The 25,538-nt window shown below is 36.2% G+C and overlaps 1 protein-coding gene across 5 annotated transcripts in view; it reads right to left on the reverse strand.

Annotated features, from left to right (window-relative positions):
- The window catches only part of ETV1 (ETS variant transcription factor 1), a 99,749-nt gene that overhangs the window by 61,345 nt on the left and 12,866 nt on the right, over window positions 1-25,538 (reverse strand). The window lies entirely within an intron of this gene.

The raw sequence follows: 25,538 nt of genomic DNA on the forward strand, positions 1-25,538 counted from the left end.
AAGCAAAAGGTGTGGCCTGGTAGAAAGAACACTGGATTAGGAGTTAAGTAATCTCTACTCAGCTCCTAGCCCAGCTAGCTGCATAATCATGGACTAACTGTGCAACCTCCCTGGGCTTCTATTCCTAATCTGCAAACTAAAGCCATTAGGCCGAGTCATCTTTTTTATAGCTCTAAAATGTAGTGCCTGTGTGTAAGTGCTTGCTTACTTACTGATGGAAAAGAGAAAAGGAAAATGGCAAAGGTCTGATACAAGAATTCCACGGGCATAACATTCTAAAGTCATTTACTAATAAGGGCACAGAGCTCTACAAGCCTCAATAATAACTGAGGGCATTTGCTGCATTTTAGCAGAGGGTGGCAACCAACATTCATAATGACAACCCTTAATCATCATGAAAAAGCAAAATTGGGTATAAGCACTATATTTAAGAAGGGAAGGAGGGTACATAATGCACATTAGAAAGAGGTATATGCAATATGGTTAACATTTTAAAACACTTGATGCTTTAAAATTTGACTTCAGGGACCCCCCCCCAACTTTTTAGTAGGAAATGTGGGAAAGTAAGAAGTTATTATATTAATTTTAAAAAGGCAGAATAGAAAGACAAAGTTAGATTCCTAATTTTAAAAGCATCACAAGCATCATTAATTGAAAAATAAAGAGACCAAATGCAGAATATGTTGATTCATTCCTCTAAATGTTAAAGCCTAAACTAAATATCATGGTACTTCAGCAGTAGTGGTACTAAATGATCCTCGTCTTCACAGTCTAATTGCCAGGAGAAAGTGCCCTGGGAGGAAACTGGTTCTTCCATCTGGAAAAAGGATAAGAACAGGGAAAGGAAGGCCTAATGTATGAACAATCCAAATCTAATCAGCTTTGCATTTTGCACTGGCTTCAAATCAGATCTTCCTACCCCTACTGGTCCAGTAGATGGAAAGCAGCACGACACTATTTTTTTGGAAACAAATTCTGTACAGGGAGCCCAAACATACAGTACTTCATATCCAACTGGCAGGAATAAAACCTGAACAAGCTGCAGCTATTTGAGAAACAGATCTAATAAATTGAAATGAAATGCCTGAATCAAGATACCCATCCAAATCCACACCTCTCAAAATTTGCTATACTTAATAAATTGCCTAATTATGACCTTTATGAATATTGAAAACACCTCTTCTACAGAAATTGTCCCACTTTGCTGTAATAGGGACACTCTTTAAGCCCTGCACATCTCCAAAAATAAAAATCTCTTCTCTGCCTAGTAATTCCATAATTTTTTTCAAAGAATGGACAATACGTATTTAGAAGAGACTGGGAAGTGTTTGTTATTATTTATAGCTGAGTAGGGGCTGAAAGATCCCAACACTTCCTGGTGTTTCTCAGGCCAGGATGAAGTACTGAGGAATGCTATGGCAGATGGGCCTGCAGAATGTGCAGACACCAAAGGTGCTTTGTCCTGGCTACTGAGTGACTATGAAGACAGGTTCTTACCACAAGAACATGAAAAAAAAGAAAAGAAAAAAAAAAAAAGGTGGGCTTCCTTCTACCCTGCATCCCCTACACCTCCACCAGGATGCCAGAACAGATTCCATACTGCTATCCTCTGTAGGCAATCTGTGTAGATCTCTAACAAATAGTTTAGAACAAAGTGGTAAATATATTCCTTGAAATCCAGTGCTACAAAAAAGAAAGCAGATCATAACAGACAATAGTTGATGAAGATGTAGCATCTAAAGATAACTTATTCAGATATAAATGATAAATGTGATCTTTAATTTTCCTTTTTTATTAAATCACAAACACAGGAGCTCACCTTAAGATTTTACATTAGTTATTTTATCTATGCACCATAGTAACATACGAAACAAAATTAAGATAATACTGCATTGCCATGGAAGACTACAAAATACTAATATGCCTGTCATCACTTTGAAATGATAATTACTAAAAAGGCATTTCTAAGGTTTGTAAGTTTTATACACTAAGAACAAGTAGTCAAACAAGTATGTTAGCATGAAATAAAATAAAATCATTTTCTCCAGCAGTATTTTAAAGGCAATAAAATAAGTAATTAGTGATGCAAATACTTGCTTAATGAATTTATTACTGTGGTCTTCAGAACTAGAGCAGTATAATTCTAAATTTAGAATTCATCTCACATGGATTAGCATGATCTAAACAATTCTTCAAATAAGCCCAGAGGTAAGAGCAATGTTACATGGCTTACAAAGTGGAGAAGACCACCACCAAGACAACTAAAACTCCACATCTATACACCACATTCATGAATCTATGGAAACACTATTATTGTTCCATTCTTCAAATGTTTGTGCAGTACCTGTTTTAATATTTAGCTCCTGGAAAGGATCTTTCAATTTCAGTTTGGTGATCCTATATTGCTTAAAAAACATTTATTGTCTTTTGAGTTATTGAATCCTCACTTTTGATACATCATTGCACTTATTTTTCTTCCAGTCTGTATATAAAAAGAGTCTGTAGTTTGAATGGTCGTAAATTGACTATTTTAGCACCAAAGTGGCATGCTGGATAAGTAGGAAACAACCCTCAATGGTTGAAGTACACCTGCAGCATTCTTATGTCACCCTACTGAAGACAAGATTGAGATCAATTCAGACATCACTCACTAGTCACTTGGCTCCTTGTTCAAAACAACCCCATTGGTAGACAATCAAAGCTGAAAATATGTTCTGAATACCAGAGCTAGGAAAGTTTGCCCAAAAAAAGAAAGCCAGCTGGCTAGGGCCAAAAAAAGTACCTTTCAGTAAATGCCAATAAAACTTTACAAGCTGCCAAAATAACAAAGATAGAGTAATTACAAAGGAAACTTCACAATTTTCCTGACAATAAACACCTTCTTAAAACAAATTTTTTCTGTCACCTGGCCTCAATTGTTACAGCTGTTAATACTGACTGGGGTAAATCTTGCAAAAACATTTCATTTGAACCAACTACTAATTTGGCACAACATTTTTATAATTTTTATCCCAAAATAAATTTGGAAAATGTTCTTTAAAAATCCCTTCTAATATTTAATTCAATGTATATTAAAGGAGTTTCCATGAGGAACCGCCACTCTGACAGAAAAGCTTCTACCCAAAGTATTTCACCCAACTTGAAAAATTTTCATTTAATTCTATAAGATTAAGAATCCACCCCCTCAAAAAAAAGGGAGCTATATGACATACCAAAGTAAAGGCTGTGATTGGGTAGGGCCACTTTTTTTTTTAAGCAGTCAAGTCCTTTTTTAATTTCTTAACAATAAAATAAATATTAACTTAAAAACATTTACAGCACAAGAGCTACATCAGAATAATGAACTATAAGAGTCTCTGCTGATGCAAACCGAGCCATTGCCAATAAAACAAAGAGCAAACAAGCCAAATGCTGACAAGGAAAGCCAAGCAAGAAAGCCTTGGATAGACTTAACCATGGCCATGAAAAACACACTGAGGAGACACTGTGTAAGAGACCTATGTAAGAAATTAATTTGAATACCTCTTTAAATACTTTGCAAGTATTGTAGGAACTAAATGTATTGGATCAGTGAATGCACAGATCACATTTCCATACCTAAAGGATATAATCCCAAGAAAATTATTATTGGAATGAAGAATTTTTGAATTATATTAGCATATTATGAGTAATTTTTGTGATTTCTTAACACACTCATTTTTTTCTGCAAGAACATATCTCTAATTTCTCATTGGGATCCATTTGGGAGTTCTGAATCACACATGAACCAAGCCAAATTACAGTATTTCATAAGGAGTTTAAGAGATTACTCTTGTCCACCTGCACAGTCTTTAAAATGAACAGTTACTGAGAAGTGCTGTAATCATAGATACGCAGCTTGTTAAATCTGATTTCAATACCAATACCCTGCATGCAGTTTATACTAAGACATATTTATACAAAGTTACAATTACATTTGACTTAGTTGATATGATCTAGTGATAAAGAAATATTACAATAGCTGAAAATATAAAATCAAGTACTATACAACTATTCTTCAATTACATACACTTGTAACCTAAGAAATGTTTTTAATTTTCACCCTATTTATAATAATCCACAAGGGCTTCTTAAATGTTCCTTAAATTCTTTTTTTTTTTGAGACGGAGTCTCGCTCTGTAGCCCAGGCTGGAGTGCAGTGGCCGGATCTCAGCTCACTGCAAGCTCCGCCTCCCGGGTTTACGCCATTCTCCTGCCTCAGCCTCCCAAGTAGCTGGGACTACAGGCGCCCGCCAACTCGCCCGGCTAGTTTTTTGTATTTTTTAGTAGAGACGGGGTTTCGCCGTGTTAGCTAGGTTGGTCTCGATCTCCTGACCTCGCGATCCACCCGTCTCGGCCTCCCAAAGTGCTGGGATTACAGGCTTGAGCCACCGCGCCCGGCCAAATGTTCCTTAAATTCTTGTTACACTTTATAGAGTTGTTCATATAACCTCCCAGCTGCTAGTTCAAAGGATTTTTGTTTCTTTTTTATCGGCTCTAGAGTCTCCCTATTACACTATTCCAGGAGTGTACCCTTAAGGCTATATTATAGGAGAGAACTCCATATAATAAGATCATTGCCATCCTTCAGGAACCAAGCCTTGTCTGATGGGAACCAAGATAGTTCACCTGTTACTAAATTTGCCTTCATAGCAATAGTGTCATGGCAACATTCCAATATATATTTTTTACTTTGACTTGCTAACTGCAAATAAGGGGAAATTAGATTACCACATTAAGCATAAAGAGTAGAGCATAACTAGGTAGCGGTGGTGTACAGGTGTTATTGGAAATAGAAAATCTCAGCATGGAAGCAATAATACTTCAACATTACAAATCTTTTTACTTCTATCTTGGGCAGAGCATTTTGTAGTAACATCAAAATACATATCAAATCATACTAATCCTTGCACGCAAGTCTTTATGTTATACATAATATTCAGTATACAGAGGCGCTACATAGGAAATAAACTGCATTTGATTTTATTGTCACATAAATTTCATTTAAGTAAATATCAGTTACTAATTTCTGTGGATCAATAAAATTTTTAAAAGACTCCAAGGAAAATAGCAAAATGTCAAAAAAATTAAGATGTGATTATTAAGGTGGATCTCTATTATTAAATGAGAAGGTATATCCAAATACTCAAGTGTTCTAATATTTAACTGCCTGTTTTTAAAACATCAAACTATATTTACTGCTACATAAACCTAAGGCACCTATTTAAATGTAACCTTTTGAGATGCTTAGATGGTGGCACCGAGCCCATTTGAATGAACAGATATTACAATGTTTGCTCTAGATCACAGATCAATTATAGGGATAATCAGTTTTCTATAACTTGGTGATCAAAGAGGACGGTAAACAATGACAACAAACAGCATTGGTTGTCTACCAACACAATACAATGGTGGAAACTTGCACATGGAATGAATTTTTTAGTATTTCTGTCTTATTTTATTTTCTGCATTATAATCTAATTCTTTAAAATACTGAGCTCTGCCAAAGCATCTGCTGTAACTCCAGGTGGAAGGTGCATCAAATACTGTAGCCAGCTGATATATTCAGCAGCTTATATTAGCACTTAAACACACAAAGAAGATTTATACAGCACTCCTTTGTAATTGATAGTTCCAAGAAACTAGAAAAGTATGAAGATGAAAGCGTGCTCTGCTCTCCTTCCAAGTGTGCAAAGAGAAAAGATGAGCTTTGGAGAAACACATGGATACCACCTGCAAAACAATCCTATGATCACAACCATGATAGGCCTGGTTTGCATTCTCCTCCTCACGCCTTTGAAGTAAATAGAAGCTTTGTAAATTGAGGGTCTGCATAGGGATAAAAGTTAATTCAGATAAAGTCTGATTCTCCTCTTCCCATACAGGGCATGCATAAATTCTTAGCCAGTGACTATTTCTTTGAATTACTACATTAGATTCCACTGACATAAAATATCTGGTATATATGTATTATTTAGCATGTATTTGTTTTAAATATGGTTAAGTAGAAGTGTGCCTATATGCTAAAATCCATTTACAAAAAGACATTATACTTCTTTGCTCTTTTCTTTCCACTTTCTCCTCCCCAATAACATGACATTTTCATCCTCAGAAATTTCCAGGTTGGGCCCATTTGTTGTTCTTCAGATAAAACTTGAATACACCTGACTTTTGCTAACCCACAAAATGACCTATCAAACTTCATTTCCATTGCTATCCAGTGTGAATGTCTACATTCAAACACTGCTACCATTCTCTCTGATAGACAGAAAATGCTCATTCTTACTTCAGAACAATACCTGGTCTTCTCCCAACTTAATAGGCCCTCCCTTCATCACTGGGTAAATCATGCAAATCTTGAGAAGCCCAGTTGATGTGTGGTAAGCACAGATATATTAAAAATCAGGTGCCAAGGAAGATCGTTCCAGTTCTGTCACTACTTGGGTACTGTTTGTTACTTTGAGCAAATTGTTTTGCTCCCGACAATCTTAGTTTTGGCACACAGCTCTATCTAGGAGACAGTGTAGCATCATGGTTAACAGTATAAACTCTGGAGCCAGATCTACAACTTGGTTGCTGTGTAACACAGGACAATCCACCTAACTACTCTGTGCCTTGATTTTCTCACCAAAAGAAGGAGATAATAATAGTTTCTACTAAATAAGGATGCTATGAAGACTAGCTGCATTAAGATATTTACAAAGTGTTTAGAAGAGGAATTAGCACATAGTGAGCATTATACAAGTATTAGCTATTATCCAACAAATACAGAGACACTGGGTGAATAATCTCTAGGTTCCTGTCATTTCTAATATTTCTCGTTCTATTGTAGGTCAGGCTTCATTTTCTTCATGAGGTCCTTCTCAAGTACTCCAATCTGTGTTGATCTTACTTAAAAAAAAATCTATAGAATTTAGTGTCTGTAAGGACCATTCATTTAATTTGTAGTCAGGTAGTATTTTTTAAATTGTTAATACAATAATAGTATTAATATTAATAACTATGAGTGATCTATTTTATCTTCCTTACACATCTGTAGTATCCTCACTCTTCAAAGTCCCTTTGAAAGATGAGGAAGTACTAAGAGATTAATTGACATACCAAGGTTACCCAGCTATCAATAGGAAGTAGTAGATGGAGCACTGAGCCTAACTAGTAGGACTCCAAAGGCTGCACTCTTAGGTGCTATTTTAACTTCCCACTCACTGTACCTTAAGTAGTCCCAGCATACGCTTCCCCTTCTTCCATACTTCACAGTATGCTTTTACAAGGCAGGAATCATGTTTTTTTAAAATATTTTTATGCATAAGAATTGTATCCCATATAAATAGATACTTAAGTACCTATCTATCTTTATCCTGGCATGATAACTATGCAAGTAATTCACACAATGTCTAAAATGGAATGAGTCTCAAAACGATTGCTTAAAAATGGTTTGTTCTGGCTAGCCACAGTGGCTCACAACTGTAATCCCAGAACTTTGCAAGGCCGAGGTAGGTGGATCATTTGAGGTCAGGAGTTTGAGACCAGCCTGGCCAACATGGTGAAACCCCGTCTCTACAAAAATTACGAAAAGTAGCCAGAGTGGTGGCACATGCCTGTAGTCCCAGCTACTCGGGAGGCTGAGGCAGGAGAATGACTGGAATCTGGGAGGCAGAGGTTGCAGTGAGCCAAGATAATACCACTGACCTCCAACCTGGGCAACAGAGTGAGACTCTATCTCAAAAAAGGAAAAAAAAAAGATTTATTCCCTGGTACCTTTTTTTTTTTTTAATTGGGAGCCATACATAGATTATCTTTCTTAAGTTAAATACATAGAGTACTGTGCATAGACAATCTGACACATAAAATAAAGATCCGAGTCTTCCACAGATCCGTAATGTATTTGCTGCTACATCTACAGTACTTCTTCTTTTTGAGTTGTTAGTGGAGGACAATGGAAAGGAAGATGGTGTTCACCTCTTAGAGAACAATCTATAATGAATAATTACATCTATCTAGGGAAGATATGCTACCAGTATGTGGCAGCAGTAATGACATCACAAACCAACTCTTTCATGGCTAAATTAATCAAATGCAATCATCTTACATTCTTTTAACTATATTATCAACATTGCTATTCTGAATCTTCATTACCGTTATCTGCCCTCAAAACAGTACATAAATTAAGTAGATATTGATACTGCCTGAATTCTACAGAGCTACTGAGTTATTCAATACTCATCTATGTGCTAAGTTCTTTATACATATTCCTCATTTAATCATTACATTCACCCATTTATTTTCCCCTTTAACGTACACAGCTTAAAGAAGTGAATTAATTAGTTCAAACTCACAAAAATGGCAAATTATAAAACTAATATTTAAACCTAGACATGCTGTACTCCAAAGCTCACATGTTGCCGTGTGAGCTTATAGCTACTTCAAGATTTTACCTCAGTGCCAAATTCTCTGATGCTAGTAATTCTTTTTGGAGAGAGAAAAACTAGAATCTATTTTTCTTAGACTTAGCATGCAGAATCCGATTGATGAAAATCAAATTCTAATTTGTTTTTTTGTTTTTCCTTGGGAGCTGAAAATATAATAATCTGTTATCATATGTCAGGAGTGGTGGCTCATGCCTACAATCCCAACACTTTGTGAGGAAAGATCACTTGGGTCCACAAGTTCAAGGCTGCTGGGCAACACAGCAATACTTCCTATCTACAAACAATAATAATAATTTAAAAATAGCTGGGCATGGTAGTGCTCACCGGTAGTCCCAGCTACTCAAGAGGCTGAGTTGGGAGGATCGTTTGAGTGCGGGTGGTTAAGGCTGCAGTGAGCCATGATTGCCCCACTGCACTCCAGTCTGGAAAACAGAGCAAGACCTCATCTCAAAAAAAAAAAAAAAATCTGTTATTATATAAGAATGATTGCACTAATATTTGTGAAATATTTTGGGTCAAAGAAGCCCAGCCATAGCCTTATAATTGATTCATTGGAAAAGCAGCTATTTTATAAGGTGATCTTTGGTCATTCACAATTTAAGCAGCCCATTAATTTTAAATGGGCTTCAAGAGGACCATTTTAAAGCTGAATATCACTTCATTGCAAATAGTGCTACAGCAAAGGTCCTGTGGATTCATCTTTATTATTTAAATAGCAATGATCATAAAATTAGCACCCTTCTAATGTAGTTCTCATCTTGATTATTGCTATTTAACTAGTGAAATTTTTTCTTCAGGCTGAGTGAACACTATAATTATTATTGCTTTGCATTGTAAAGGTTGCATCTTAATTGAAAAATCAACACTTTTTTTTTCCCTTTCAATGAATACATCAACTTTGAAATCAACAAAACATTGAGGATAGAAGCAATTTTGCTAGACCCACAAATTAGGGTGTCCTTGATTGACCAGAATTCATAACCCATAATCTTACACATAAGATGCTAACTGATCCTATAACAGGGTCTGTATTACAAGCATCAGAATGTTTCCAGCACAACACTTTTTGTTTATGAATTCCTATGGTCAAAGTAGATTTGAACAAACAACACTTCTGAGTTTCTTCTGACAGTATCATTACAGATATGCACTGAACTACTTAGTGTGATCAACAGCAAAAGGTCAAGTTGTTACAACTATTTACAGTATGTGTGGATATAGTAGATAAAGCTGACATGTTGGTAGATGTAGACATTATTTATGAGTATGAAGAAAAACACAAAAAGGTAAGTTGATCAGAAATTAATGCACTTGTGATGTATTATGAATGGTATGTTCTGTGTATTTCATATATCTATATATTTTTGTATATACAGAATAAAAGCTTATATAGTATATTCTATGTGCCAAATATATTACTTAGATATTTCACACAAACATATACAATGTTACACACACATATATATATACATATACACACACATATATATTTATATATATATATTCTCATTTAGTACTGATTTAGTCACCCTAGGGAAGATAATATTTATCCCATTTTTACGCAAGAGGCAACTGAGGTACAATGATCTTAAATTGCTTGTATAAGGTCACACACCTAGTAAATAGTAGAGATTTGAACTCAAGAGGCCTAGGTCCAATGTCCTACTCTTATACAGTACATTGTACTCAGTCCCATAAATAAATCTCATTATGTTTATATCATATGGCTTTAGTGTCTTCAACATCAACACTATCAGTAGCATGAAATAATATAAAAAAGACGTATCAGACAAAATGCAAAATGTGATATTCAATTAATTTCGGCACATTAGCAAATGTTCCTGGTCTAATTATGTGTTGCCAAACAGAGTCCAAACCAAAATTTAAAAATTCTCTTTTGAGAACATCACTATTTTGTTAAGCAATCAGGATTCCTGAAGCTGAAGACCTAGGTATACATAGACCTTGACCACATTCCTGCAATCCAAAGCACAAGGATAAAGATTTTCATAGAGAGGCCGGGCGCGGTGGCTCAAGCCTGTAATCCCAGCACTTTGGGAGGCTGAGACGGGCGGATCACGAGGTCAGGAGATCGAGACCATCCTGGCGAACACGGTGAAACCCCGTCTCTACTAAAAATACAAAAACTAGCCGGGCAAGGTGGCGGCGCCTGTAGTCCCAGCTACTCGGGAGGCTGAGGCAGGAGAATGGCGTGAACCCGGGAGGCGGAGCTTGCAGTGAGCTGAGATCCGGCCACTGCACTCCAGTCCGGGCGACAGAGCGAGACTCCGCCTCAAAAAAAAAAAAAGATTTTCATAGAGAAATAGGGAACTTCAGGGATTGTCTACTCCACCCTTGCTTTCCATATATGTATTAGTTTGTGCATTATGTTATACATTAGAATAATTCCATGAAGAATAACAATCATTTTTGATAAATTTTCTATTTTTCTTTTATTGTATTACACAGGCATACAAATTTATGTATGTATGTATTACACAAGCATACAAATTTATCCATATATGTATACATGGATATGGCAAAAACACTTATTTTATGTCTTTAATTCACTTGTATAGTCATGGCAAATCAATGAATAACAACTTTGTACATTTTACTGGAATGCATACAAGGGAAAATGTTACATGGTGGGTTTTGGTTCTGTCATTCAACACCTATGAATGTAGTTCCTTATATAGGAACCACACTAAACCTGTATGAGCTTTGTCTACTCTGTCTACATCCCAAGGTCATTGTGAGAATCAAATGAGATGTAGGATGTGAAAATGGCCTATGAAATCTAAAATGCTACACAAATATAAATGATTAGTATTATTGCTAGTATTGTATTCATCTTTCAGTTCACAGCACCTAGCACAATGCCTGGCACTATGAATATTTATGAACACAACTTAGTTTTCATTATGAAAAAAAGCTACGGTAGGAATGTAACCAACAGGACAAGCTGCATGTTACCAAAATAAAGATGCCAAATCTAAAGAGTCTAAAACTGCTATTCCCTTAATTATTATAAATAATATGAAAATAAGAGCATGTTTTTCCAATTTTGTAATTACAAAATTCATGTGTATTTTACTATATTCACAACTATTGAAATTTTACATTAAGGTTTTTGAAAGCATTTTAATACCAATCTTGGCAAAAAAAAAAAAAAAAGTAATGCATGCACACACCTATACATATATAGAGAGAGAGAAGTTTACTGATGACTTCTCATTTTCTTAAAATTTAACAAAACTTCTAAGAAAAGAATGTTATAGTTTACATAAAATTCAGATGTTTGTATATATTAGCCTGCATATATGTACATCACACACACATAAATTCGTATGTCCATCTCTACATAAGACCAATACATAAGAGGACAGGTCTATATATTCCATAAGCACATTATCCGAACTTTCAGAAATTGCTGTGTAAGAGCCAAAAGTCTAAATTTCCACTTTGATCAATGGGACAGCTTTATCACAAAATGGGATGACTGATGTTTATTGATTAGCTGATAACTTTCTAATGCATCAGCCTTTAATCTGCAATAAAACTGTGAATGAAAATAGAGCTTTCACAAAGGAAAACAGGGATGATTTTCCCGAAAGAATACAAGAACATGGAGATTTCAGATGGCAAAAATATCCAGAGAAACACAGCAGTGACATCCAGCTATTTGGCTTTCCCTGCAGACCCGTGAGTTGAGACAACTACATCACCTGACATTCTGGCCCCAGTGCCAAGGACTAGGGAATCAAATCAAATCAACATAATAAGGCTGTTGTGTTCATAAGGATGGAGAAAAACAACCGCAAACAGCAGTAGAAGTTCACTTCACAGCATGACCACCATTTCAAAGGAAAAGCTGACATTACTGAGAGGTTTGTTTCAATACTACCCATACATCTTGATAGGGATGAGCCATTTTTAACCATGTTAGGTGGCCTTGATAGTATTTGGCAGAACTTTTGCTGGTAACTCTAGCTGGAAATAATTCTAAGAAAAGCATCTTACGGTTTAGGGCCAAATGTCAGTGATGAAAAGTTCTGGGGGATAAATGGAGAAAGGGGTGCATATATTTTTAATCAAAATTTATCCAGAATTTTGTATTGGTTTATAGATCATGATCATACTTCATGTGAAAAATCTACATAATACTAAGCTAAGAATTATGCATAGATGCATTAACATTGATAAAGGAGACAAAACCTGGCATAAAGATACTGAATTGAATTTATTCTTACATCCAACAAATATACATTTGTGCTAGTGATATAGCAGAATTTAAAAATACCCTTTTGAATAACAAAATGGGTGAGAAAAGTATTTCTTATTACAGTGTCACAAATAGTGAATCTGATAAAGAAAAGAAAATCACTAATTAGTGAAAGTATCCAGGTTCATATTTTTCCTTATTTACTATTTTCCCAACACACAGCTAAGGGCGTACAATCTTTCTTTTAAAATCATAAAGAGCCTGATAACCTTTTTGGATTTCAGTTTCTCATCTTTAAATTAAAGGTGTTGATATCTTTAATCTTTATCATCTCAAGCTGCAGTTTTGAAATTTCTATGAATATTTACTACTATAATGGGAATTCCATGATCACTAGTAATACTCCTCCTACTACTACTAATACCTCTGCTGCTGCTGCTACTACTACTACTGCCTCCGTTCCCAAACGGCTGTTCTTCTCCATGAGAAAAGTACGCCATGTCTGAAACACTTTGGGGCCAAAACCTGTGCATAAACAACACACAAATATACAGTGTTATCATAAACATCTCTCGAATTCTGATAAATAAGAGAAAATCTTTGAGGCAGAGAAGTGCACACACTGTAGCCTAGACAAGGACTGGAATAGTTTCTAAACACCATGTCCTCCCATCTATTTTTCTCACAGCTATTTGCTCAGATGAGTTCACAGAGTATCTTTCTTGAGACAAACCTCTATTGGAAAGTCCTCTTGGTCTCTTTTCCTCTATCATACCTTGATGAGAATAATTTTCAAAGACTATTAGCAAAACACATTCTTTGTTAGCCATGCAGATTTTTTTTTTTCCAGAATAGAAACAGTTTTGAAGCTTGTATATGTAGTCTGAGTATTGGCTATCAGGGAGGAAAGATCTGCACACACTAAGCAACCATGAGCTGGGATTCTCAGCTGTGTAATTTCAGTCATTACATGCCTTAGTTATTTGGTTATTTTATGCCCTGGGTTTCTCTTCATGTAAAACAGGAACAATAACAAGTTATTTCAGAGTATTTGTCCTAATTGAGAAATGTGTGGTGAGACAGGAGTATCTAATAATATTTATTACAGTGCCCTAATCTGATAACTGAGATTTAGCTCTAATGTTACATAAATGCAAACAGCTTTCCATTAGCCTTCAAAGAAATATAAAACAGAGGGAAATAAAAGCAGCTATTGGCATTCGTTTTGAAACAATTCAAACCACTTGTGTATGAATATGTTTTTTAAAATATAAGATTCTAAATACCCAAGAAACTACCCATTCAATTCAGTATTCAATGTGAATAACACACACAAATAGGGTATGAACCACCCTCTATAAGCCAATGAAAACAGGATTAAAATTAGGATGTATGGATTAAAATTAATATGTATTGGTACACAGAAGTTGTTAATTCTGACTAAGATAATCAAGGGAAAAATAACATCTGATCTGAATCTTAAAGAACAAATATGGTCTCAATGAATAGGACAATACTCTGCATATAGTAATAATTAACATTAGAGTACATCATTTTTAAAAAGTCCAAATATATTCTTCTTAGTCCCCTATAACATGAATTTTAGCATAGGTCAACAAGGTATTAACACAGACTCTGATAGCCATCATCCACTGGGAAATCCAGTGGCCTCACCTTTGGACAGAGTACATTTTGTTAAAATAATCATAAAATTGGTTGGACGCGGTGGCTCATGCCTGTAATCCCAGCACTTTGGGAGGCAGAGGCGGGCGGATCACAAGATCAGGAGATCGAGACCACAGTGAAACCCCGTCTCTACTAAAAATACAAAAAAATAATTAGCCGGGCGTGGTGGCAGGCATCTGTAATCCCAGCTACTCAGGAGGCTGAGGCAGAAGAATGGCGTGAACTCGGCAGGCGGAGCTTGCAGTGAGCCGAGATCGCAGCACTGCACTCCAGCCTGGGCGACAGAGCGAGACTCCATCTCCCCCCGCAAAAAAATTAATAATAATAATAATAAATTAAGTCCGGGTGTGGTGGCTCACACCTGTAATCCCAGCACAGTAGGAGGCCGAGGCAGGAGGACTGCTTGGTCTCAGGAGTTCGAGACGAGCATGGGCAACATGGCGAAACCCCATCTCTACAAAAAAATACAAAAATTATCTAGGGAGGGCGGTGCACGCCTATGGTCTCAGGCTAAGGCAGGAGGGTCACTTGAGCCCAGGAGATTAAGGTTGCTTGAACTCAGGAGACTGAGGCGGCAGTGAGCCGAGATTATGCCATTGCACTCCAGACTGGGCGACAAAGTGAGACCCTGTCTCAAAAACAAAACCAAAAAAAAAAAAAAAAACCTAAAATTACACGAAACCTAAGCACATTTTCTTCACTATGTAATAGATCAGAGTCTAAATACGCAGTGATTATGCATAGATTTCACACCACTCATATAATTTCACATCATTCAATATGCGATAAATACAACTTCATTTATCAATTATATGTAGTAAGAACATGAGCTAAATGATAGCAGATATTTTTCTGACTTTTTTCACCACTGTATCACCAGTGACTAGTACAAAACCTGGCATATAATAGGGACTCAAAACACATTTGTTGAATGAATAAACATCAAGAGTCTTATAAACCTACTTAACACCTGTATAGACTACAACTGTGGAGTATATGTACCCAATAAATAAATTAATTAAACTAAAATCTCATAGGTAAAATAAGAATTGTTAAACTGTTAAGATTTATTATTCATATTTAAAATCATAAAAATAATAGTAATGGATATGGATCTCATTTGCAAGAATATAATCATTCCAATTTTGAAAATAGAAACGTGAATACAAGATTCTGCTACAATAAGAGATAATTAAAGGGTCCATCACAATTCAAACCTCTTCAACAGGACCTAAAAACTAGTCAAAACAGGATTGTATACGCAATAACTAGGAGTAACTATGAAACAAATCTCTGAATAGTTTAATAATGTCACACCTACAGCAAAACAAACCAAAAAAACCTTCTTTGCTAAACTCTAGATTTACAAAAGATTCAAAAGATTATGTAGAAAACCATTGCACAAAGGTACTTTTCTGATCTTAAGGCTTAATCAGACATTGTATAAACAGTATTTTTAATCTAGCCTTTCCTGATATATTGCCAATAATTAAGTTATTGAGTTAACACTACCCTTAGCTACTGTCAAATGCAAACAGTGCTTTAGATTTTAAAAAACAATAACATCTAACCAAAACTTTTACCTAGTAAGACACGGCACCAACTCTCATTAGGAAAAAATTCAATGACAGAAGCAAATATGCACTGTGCATCTTAAATAGATGTTTATTATGATAAAAAGAAAAAGTGGAAAAATGATACCAATAAAAACCCATAACAAACACTAAACATACAATTACGATGTGAAGGTCCACATGTAGTAGTTTAGCTCAGGTTACTTATTTTTTGTATCTTATTTCATGAAACTTACATATTCTATGAGGTGGTAGCCCCCAAATATATTTATTTTCATGACTGCTTTTATTTTAGTTCCAAATACTAATAATTGCTGTGTTTACTTTTTTACATATCAGAATATATAGATGTATGCATAGTTATTAAAAATATGGGGACAAAAAGTACAATATTTGGTTCTGCAAATAATTTTCCACTGATATCCTTTACCTAGATTTTTTGAATAAATATTGTTTGACTTATATTTCTATTAGTTCCATTCATTGTATAACAAAATAATGATTTAATATGAGGCCAAGTTCAACCAGAGAAGGTATAGATCACTTTCTTCAAAATAACTTGTGACTAATTACAGGGAGGGTAAGTAAAAAATATTTGCTGACATACTTCCTTTGAGCACATTTCAAAAGTCAATTTCTATAATATCTTGTTATATTAAGGACAAAATTAAAGAAGGAAAATAGGAAAGAAAAAGCTGAAGACTTGGGTTAATATATATATTTTTAGCTTTCAGCTTTGGAAGAGCAAGCACCAGTTTTGTAGGGTTTTGAATTTTATTTTTTGGTTTTCGTCTGGGCAGGTTTTTGTCTGCCCTATCTACCTTAACAAGAGTAAACCAAAAATAGTGAAAAGCATCTACTAGAGCATACTTTATTAAAATCAAGACTAATGTAATTTTCTCACTGTAAGTATATAGAATATAAGTATTGGCTGCACCTGTCCAATACTTACATTCTGTATACTTATAGTGAGAAAACTGTAAGTATACCAATAAAGGAAAGTACATCTACTTCCCATAAAGGAAAGTGGTCCTTCATAGTACATTCTACATACATTATTCCCCCATGAATTATGTTTTTTTTCTAAAACCCTCTTTTCAATTGAAGCATGCATGCACCATATTTAGATAGTATCCTTTCTCTTTTCCTTCTGGCACAAAATCGTAATGTGGCTCTGAGCCTGAAAGATTTGTTTCCCTGTCAACTTATAGATAAGTAAATAAAGGTCAAGAGACATACCCGAGGTATATGATTTAGATTTTATTTCTTTTGTTGGACTTGATGGATTCCTGGGAGGGTATCTAAAACAAAAATTCTTGCAAGAGAGCCTACTTGCAAGATGGAGAGTACTTTTCATTGGATTTTCATTTTGATTTAAAAAATGTATTCCTTGCAAAACATCAAGCACCAAACTAAAATTTTTGCTTTACTGGAAAGCGGGCTGCTGGGCTTTTAATTGGGACAGACATAGAACGCATCTGAACCAATGGAAGAGTAGAACATCTAAAGACAAGAATTCCTACCAGACACACCTAGAACAGGGTGAGTCATCTATGCCTTGGTTCTCTCTAATCAGCATTGGGAAGTTCCTTCTAAACTACAATTGATTCCAGTGTAACAGAAATCTACAATCAGCAACGACTGTCTCACAGCAAAAGTAGAGAATAATCTTTGGAAGTGGAAAATATATATAATTCTAGCAAAGATAATAAAAAAATAAGAATATATTAAAAACATTTTTATATAGCCTTCATTTTTTGATTCTCTAGTATATTTTAAAAATAAGGTGACAATATGTTACTTAAATAATATTTTCCAGAAACTGATTGCCTCTATTACATAACAAATTGTATATGGGTATGAATGGCAAGATCCATCTTACAATTTAATTGCAAAACAGTGATACTGCTGCCTTTATTTTACAATTAAGTACATGACAAAATATCTAACCTTGCACTTCATGAAAAGCTTGCATCAGAATCACCTAACAGCTCCTTAGAGATTCGGAAGCCTAGTTCTAGGCCTCTAATGTCAAGCTCTCACAGGACAGGAAACATGAAGCTGCATTTGCACCAGCTTCCCAAATGATTTTTATTCGCGCCTAGGTCTGAATAAGATTACCGAACTAAAGTAGAATAAAACAGCTGATTACTAGCATTAAAGTAATTAAAACCTATCCAAAATGTTTTTCTATCTCCATAGAACAACAGGTAAAATCTAAAACTGATAAAACAAGAATTTGCAGTGCAAGCTATTTAGTATGTAGAACAACTAAAAGGCAGTTGCTTCTAGAGAGGACTGAGTTGTGGAGTTGCAGAAATGGGGAATAATTTTATTTGCACTTTTTCCTACTCTATAAATATACTGCTTTGACAAAATATTTAAACTGGGCCGGGCGCGGTGGCTCACGCCTGTAATCCCAGCACTTTGGGAGGCCATGGCAGGTGGACCACGAGGTCAGGAGATTGAGACCATCCTGGCCAACACGGTAAAACCCCATCTCTACCAAAAATACATAAAATTAGCCGGGCGTGGTGGTGGGCGCCCGTAGTCTCGGCTAGTCGGGAGGCTGAGGCAGGAGAATGGCGTGAACCCGGGATGCGGAGCTTGCAGTGAGCCGAGATCAAGCCACTGCACTCCAGCCTGGGCGACAGAGCGGGATTCCGTCTAAAAAAAAAAAAAAAAAAAAAAACCTCACAAAGCAGCAACTACAAAAAACATACCCCAAAGAAACTTAGAACCATCAAGAGGTAGCTATCGTATAGCTCTCAGGAATACTAACTTGGGTGGGAAGGTATGCAACTAGTAATCCTTGAAATGGATAGTTTGAGTTTACTTGGTAACATGTTTAAATAACATGCCTCAAAAAAAGTTTTAATTTTTTTTGAAACTGAAAACAAGCCAAAAAACTCATGTTCTTAAATCCAAAAACTGCCATTTCCCTTTCAGTGTGTGCTCTCATTTTGGTAAAAACAGTCAGAAAGACGAAAGAAGACAAAGTTTTCCTGACCAATCATATCAAAAAAACTTAATCGGGCAAGAAAGTTTTCAAAATTAGTAAAAAAAAAAATCAAATTTATAAAGTACTCACTGTATGTGTTGAAAGAAACAAGATGTAGGAAGGTAGCTTAGTAAAAAGGCAGGAAATTATGAAAACAAACCATAAATGGAATTTTTCTGATCCTGGACAAGTACATGTTAACATAAATTATTCAGTCAGGGTCTACATAGACCTGACTGACTTCAATTTTCTAAGAAGCAGATTTGTAACAGTAATCTAAGTATTTCTTTTTTCTACTTCATTGCAAAAAAAGAAAAAGAGGAAAAAAAAAAGTCAAATGCTATTATTTTATTTATTTATTTTTTGAGACACAATCTTACTCTATCACCCAGACTGGAGTGCAATAGCATGATCTCGGCTCACTGCCACCTCTGCCTCCCAGGTTAAAGCAATTCTCCTGCCTCAGCCTCCCTGAGTAGCTGGGATTACAGGCATGCAACACCACGCCCAGCTAATTATGTAGTTTTAGTAGAGACGGGGTTTCGCCATGTTAGCCAGGCTGGTCTTGAACTCCTGACATCAGGTGATCTGCCCTCCTCGGCCTCCCAAAGTGCAGGGACTACAGGCAGGAGCCACTGTGTCCAACCTAATGCTATTCTTAAAACCAGAAATTCCTAAAGAAACAAAGTGTAGTTATGATTTTCATTTAGTTAAAGAAAATGTCATTCATGTAATAATAATAGTGGTTTTAAACAGTTGAGTCCCCACACACGGGTTTGTCAGGATGATTTTTGTGTGGTCCACTAGTATTGTATTACAGATATCTGATAAAGTATAGAAGTTTGCAAAAGATTTACTTTTGTAAATAGTGAAGAGTCAGGGTTATTATTATTTCTGTAGTAACATTTTTTCCAATTGACTTGCTTTCCAGTGTGTTTTACTGAGTGTAAGACAAAACAGTAGAGTAACAAGGATCTATCCTGTTAGGAATTTTGCATAACCCTGGGAGTTATGCACACTCCTGAAAATGCTCTGGAAGAAGATAAAATGTAAATGGGAACATCATTATCATGTGAATCACTATAGAGAAAAGACTGAAATGAACTAATGCAACCAAATGGAAACAAACTAGCTATAAAAATTACACATAATTTTGTTGGGAAGAACAAAATGAAAGGTGGTAGATTTTTAAAGATTAATGATATAACTGCCAGGCGCGGTGGCTCACGCCTATAATCCCAACACTTTGGGAGGCTAAAGCGGGCGGATCACTTGAGGTCAGGAGTTCGAGACCAGCCTGTACAACATAGTGAAACTCCATCTCTATTAAAAATACAAAAATTAGCCAGGCATGGTAGCGCATGCCTGTAATCCCAGCTACCTGGGAGGCTAAGGCAGGGGACACTTAAACCCAGGAGGCTGGGGTTGCAGTAAGCCGAGATCGTGCCACTGCACTCCAACCTGAGTGATACAATGATACTCTGTCTCAAAAAGGAAAAAAAAAGATATAGCTAAATTCAAAATATATGATTTTATATTATTTAAGGCTGGGCACGATGGCTTGTGTCTGCAATCCTAGTACTTCAGGAGGCCGACGTGGGCAGATCACTTAACCCAGGAGTTCAAGACCAGCCTGGGCAACAGGGCAAAACCGCATCTCTACATAAAATACAAAAATTGGCCAGGCATGGTGGTGTGTGTCTGTAGTCCCAGCTACTTGGGAGGAAGAAGTAGGGTAGAATGCTTGAACTAAGGAGACAGAGTTTTCAGTGAGACAAAATCATGGCACTGCACTCTAGCCAGGGCAACCAAGCAAGACCCTGTCTCAGAATAAAATAAGATTGAAAACATGATGTAATTAAAGTATACAATTTAGGAAAATTCTGTTTAAATACAAATGTATATCCACTTCAGAAACATAAGTTTCACTTATGTTTGAAATACTCCTTAATTTGTCCTTTTTGAGAAGACACACTTCTATTTCTTCTGGACTAAAGCACATCCTAACGTAATTCTATTTTTTCCAGCAGAGTTCTGAGTTATGAAAAGATTTATTGCTAAGGAATAAACAATTTGTTAAAAGCATGTTATTGTTTCTCTTAGCCTTCATCGATTTCCTGCATGCACTTGTAGGAAGTTGTTTTCACTTGGTTTTTATTTTTATTTTCTGATAGATATAGGGTCTCACTATGTTACCCAGGCTGGTCTCCAACTCCCGAGCTCAAGCAATTCTTCACTTCAGCCTTCCAAAGTGCTGGGATTATAGGCATGAGCCACCATGCCCAGGCTCTGTTTTCACTTATTTTTAATGCCTATACTTGCTTCAAAGTTAGGATCCTTCAAAGGTTAGTAATTTATAGTATACCATCAATGGATTCCACATTTCCAATGAAAATATTTTGTAAACAGCAATAAATAATGCTCAGGGAAATTTTTAGAAAGTTCTCAAATGTTATGGTTTAATCTCATTTTCACAATTTTTGGATGCTCTGATCTTTATTATTCTACATGCATTTAAACATGTTACAGTCAAATGCATGTTCTATAATCCAGTATTGAGGAAAATTTTGTTCTTCATTCTCTTAACCTTCATTCACCGAAGGACTAAAGTGGTAAAAGCTAAGGCAGAAGTATCTTATTTCATTGAGGTATGCAAGGAAATCTGATTATTCACATTTTCAAAAATATCCACATAGAATTTACAGACAGGCCACATCGAGGGGATGGAGTTTCTTTCTCTTTCTAGAGATAGGACCCCTCTGCCCCCACTAAGCATACCCAGACAGACGGGAATCAAGCATCTGTTTAAAGGCATTTTGGAGACCATCTAACCTCTCAATTCCAATATTTGATAAACCTCTGCATCCAGAAATCCTCTTTAGTATCTAATACAAATGTCTTATTCTTCTTTTTAAATCATTTCTCTCTCGTCCTTTCTTCAGTGAAGACTAAAATTAGTTGGTCACTGTGATCTGAACAATAGTCCTTCATGTCTATGAAAACCTGAAATAACATATACCTCCACTTTTTTTTAATTAGGCTATTTCAGACTTATTTTTGCCTCTGCTTATAGGTATTTTTTAGTTATTATGTATCTTATTTACATGTCCCAAAGCCATATTGGTTAAACTGTAAATATTCTCTAATTGAAGTAAAATAAACCTTCACGATTCTGAAAACCTTTGGTTAAATTTTCCTGGTTTCGGCAAGTTTTCCCAGAATGAGACTATATGTGCAGTTTTAAGGCATATCATATGTTTCTACCTTAAGAAAGGAATTAAGACTCTGAAGATGCTTAGGAGGAAATAAGCACTAAGAAGGTGATCAAGAACACAATAATAATTTTACTTGTTATTCTTCTATAACATGCAAGTCATGCTGAATGTGACATGCTTCATGTACCCTCAAGAAGTTCACAATCTTATCAAAGACACAAATGTATCTAAAATACTATAATATAATAAATATAACATACAAGATGCGGTGGAGTCCAGCTAACTCTGTGGGGCTAGGGTGGCAAGAAAAGGCTAAGAAAGACTTCAATGAGGTGAAATCTAAGCAGAGTCTGAAATAGGAGGTTCACCAGATTGCCAAGCAAAAATGAAAACTTTTAAAGCAAAATGAACATATGCAAGGGCAAAGAGACTTAAAACAGCTCAATCTGCCCAGAGAACTGAAAAATTAGAAGCGCTAAAGTACAGAGGAAAGGAAAAGACAGGGTACTGGAGTAGCAAGAGTTTAAACCAAAAGGATAGTCAAGGCCTGGGTTATAGAACAATTTTCTGTACAGCTAAAGAAATAGGACTTTGTCCTGCAGACAGTCTAAGAAGAAAACTAGCAAGGCCAAATAGCTATGTGTTAATGCTACTGCACAGGGTGGCTTGCAAAGAGGGAAAATCAAAAGGCAAGAAAACCAACCAAAAGGCTGACTCAGAAGTTCAGTGAAGGCAAAATTTAGGTGTGTGAACTAAAGCAATGAAATAGGGATGAAGGAGAGGCCATGAAATTAAGATATTTTTGAAAGCTAGGATCAAGAACTTGGTTAGCAATTTGAGGTGTATGGTAAAGAACCGAGGTCTCTGAGGATAAATATCAGGATTTCAGTTTGGATGGTGATGCCACTAACTTAGAAAGGCAACAGAAGTAACAGAGCAATGTTGGTCAGGAAAAATCGTGATTTCACTGTTGGACTTGCTGAGTGTAAACTGTCTGTGGAACATTGCGTTAAAGATTGGAGTTGGCGTGTAAATGGTGTTTAAATGCATAGCCGAGGGCTGAGGGAGTGAGTCCAGAGGTGTTGCCTTTTTCTCATCTGCACAGGGACACTAGTGGGGGATCAGGTGAGGATATCCACTAGACAGCTTCGGAGGGAAGAACCAGGCTGGAGACAACAATGCGGAAGACATTGTTGTTCAAAGCTGTGCAGTCCAATATAGTAGCCAGTAGCCAGACATGTCTAAATTTAAAATAATCAAAATTAAATAAAGTTAAAAATTCATTTCCTCAGTCCCACTAACCACATTTTGTGTGCTCAACGGCCAATGTGGTTAGTGCACACTGTATCAGGTGGCACAGGTGTAGTCATGTCCATCACAGAAAGTTCTATTGGACAGTGCTGGCATGGTGCATGTAAAATAAGAGGAAAGGGGCTCACGCCTGAGATACCAAAGCTTTGGGAGGCCAAGGCAGGTGCATCACGAGGTCAGGAGATTGAGACCATCCTGGCCAACACGGTGAAAGCCCATCTCTACTAAAAATACAAAAAATTAGTTGGGCGTGGTGGTGGGTACCTGTAGTCCCAGCTACTCGGGAGGCTGAGGCAGGAGCATGGCGTGAACCCGGGAGGTGGAGCTTGCAGCCAGCCGAGATCGCACCACTGCACTCCAGCCTGGGCAGTAAAGCGAGACTCTGTCTCAAAAAAAAGAAAAAAAAAGAAAAGAAAGAAAAAATAAAAGGAAAGGTTTGGGGACAGAACCCTAGGTAAACAAGAGGTCCAAAGAGGAGGGAAGGAAAATGTGTTCAGTGAGAAGGAGAATTGACAAAAAAAAAAAAAAAAAAAGGAAGAAAATCATGCCCGTGTGACCTTAAGAAGAGTTCAAAGAGATTAAATATTCAACAATAAGAAAAGCTGAAAAGAGGTCAAATAAGAAAAGTAGTAAAAAATTACCTCTAGGTGGTTCATTTTACTCTGACAATTGGTATAGTAATGGAATTGTTACCGATTACTTTAGATATAAAATATCAACAAGTTTAATTCTTTTACTCAGACGACGTGGTTAGCTTTTAGAAAGAATAATTCAACTGCTCACAGGCAGGGAAATGTTGGAATATGAACATTCTCTTCCCAGACTTTAATCAAGAAGGGGAGGACTTGGGTGAGACATCGTCTGCTGGGAGTGTTTCTAAGGGTATCTAATTAAGTTCTATATATTTGCTGAGTAAGTTTCTTGGAAGCCTATGTCAAATACCTGCATTTAGACATCAAAGAGCATTATACAGTCTTCTTCTTGGATCAAAAATAAAGCTAATAGAACAGCAGTTACCAGGGACTGAGGGCAGTGAAATGGGAGTTATTGTTTTACAGGTTCGGAACTTCAGCTTGGGATATAAAAAAGTTCTGAAGTTGAATAGTGGTGAAGGTTGTACAACAATGTGAATGTACTTAATGCCACTGAACTACAAACTTAAAAATAGTTAAAATTTTATGGTACGTATATTTTACCACAGTGATTTCTTTATAACCAAGCTGAGCTAAAACATGTAACATGTTAGAGAATCTGGACAAAACCTTGCACAACCCTCTACGCCTGAGAAATTTAATACACCAAACATAAATGCTGAAAATATTGCCCACAAACATCTGTTACTTGAAGTAGTGCAGGTATTTGTATTAGATTTATGATATAAAGGTGTGAACATATGGGTTTCATAAGTTGTAAGACATCAAGCATCTCTTGTTACTACCGATATTGCCTCCTCTGATACTATCAATGGTCTGAAAAAATAAAACAAATTTAGATGTCACCAACAGAACAAAAATGCATTAGGCCAGTTTCATAAATAAGATGGCATTTATACCCTTTTCCTTACTATTTGCTCCTTTGGTCAGTAGCGGCAGTTAGCTGGTAGAATGGCAAATTATAAATATCAGTACTAAACCCTGAGGCAACCACGTTTGCACAGGCAAAATGCTCACTCTGCAATTAAGGGACAGTGAGTATTCCATGAATAACTCCTCATGCATTCTCTGACAGACCCGGGAGCAAGGCTCAGGGAAAGGAGCGTGGAAGGAGGAACCCTGAGAGAAGCCAATGGCTGTTTCCATTTGTGCTACTGCAACCAGGAAGCAGAAAATTTCAGGTTAAAAATTAAATAAAAGCAGATGACAATTCATGAATTTAAAATACTACAATAAGCCAACAAATGTTTGCTCCAGAACAGTTTATAAATTATACAATAACGAATCTCAAGTAGTTTTTAACTCTATCTCCCATCAACATCCAGGCATTTCTCTGTAAGCATATTGGCACACTGGAAGTAAACATGTGCATATTCATGGATCACACCCTATTTCCTCCCAAAGATATTTACCAATATGAAGAACA

The sequence above is a fragment of the Trachypithecus francoisi genome, unplaced genomic scaffold (assembly GCF_009764315.1).
Source record: "Trachypithecus francoisi isolate TF-2019V2 unplaced genomic scaffold, Tfra_2.0 Lachesis_group4, whole genome shotgun sequence".
NCBI classification, from domain to species: domain Eukaryota; kingdom Metazoa; phylum Chordata; class Mammalia; order Primates; family Cercopithecidae; genus Trachypithecus; species Trachypithecus francoisi.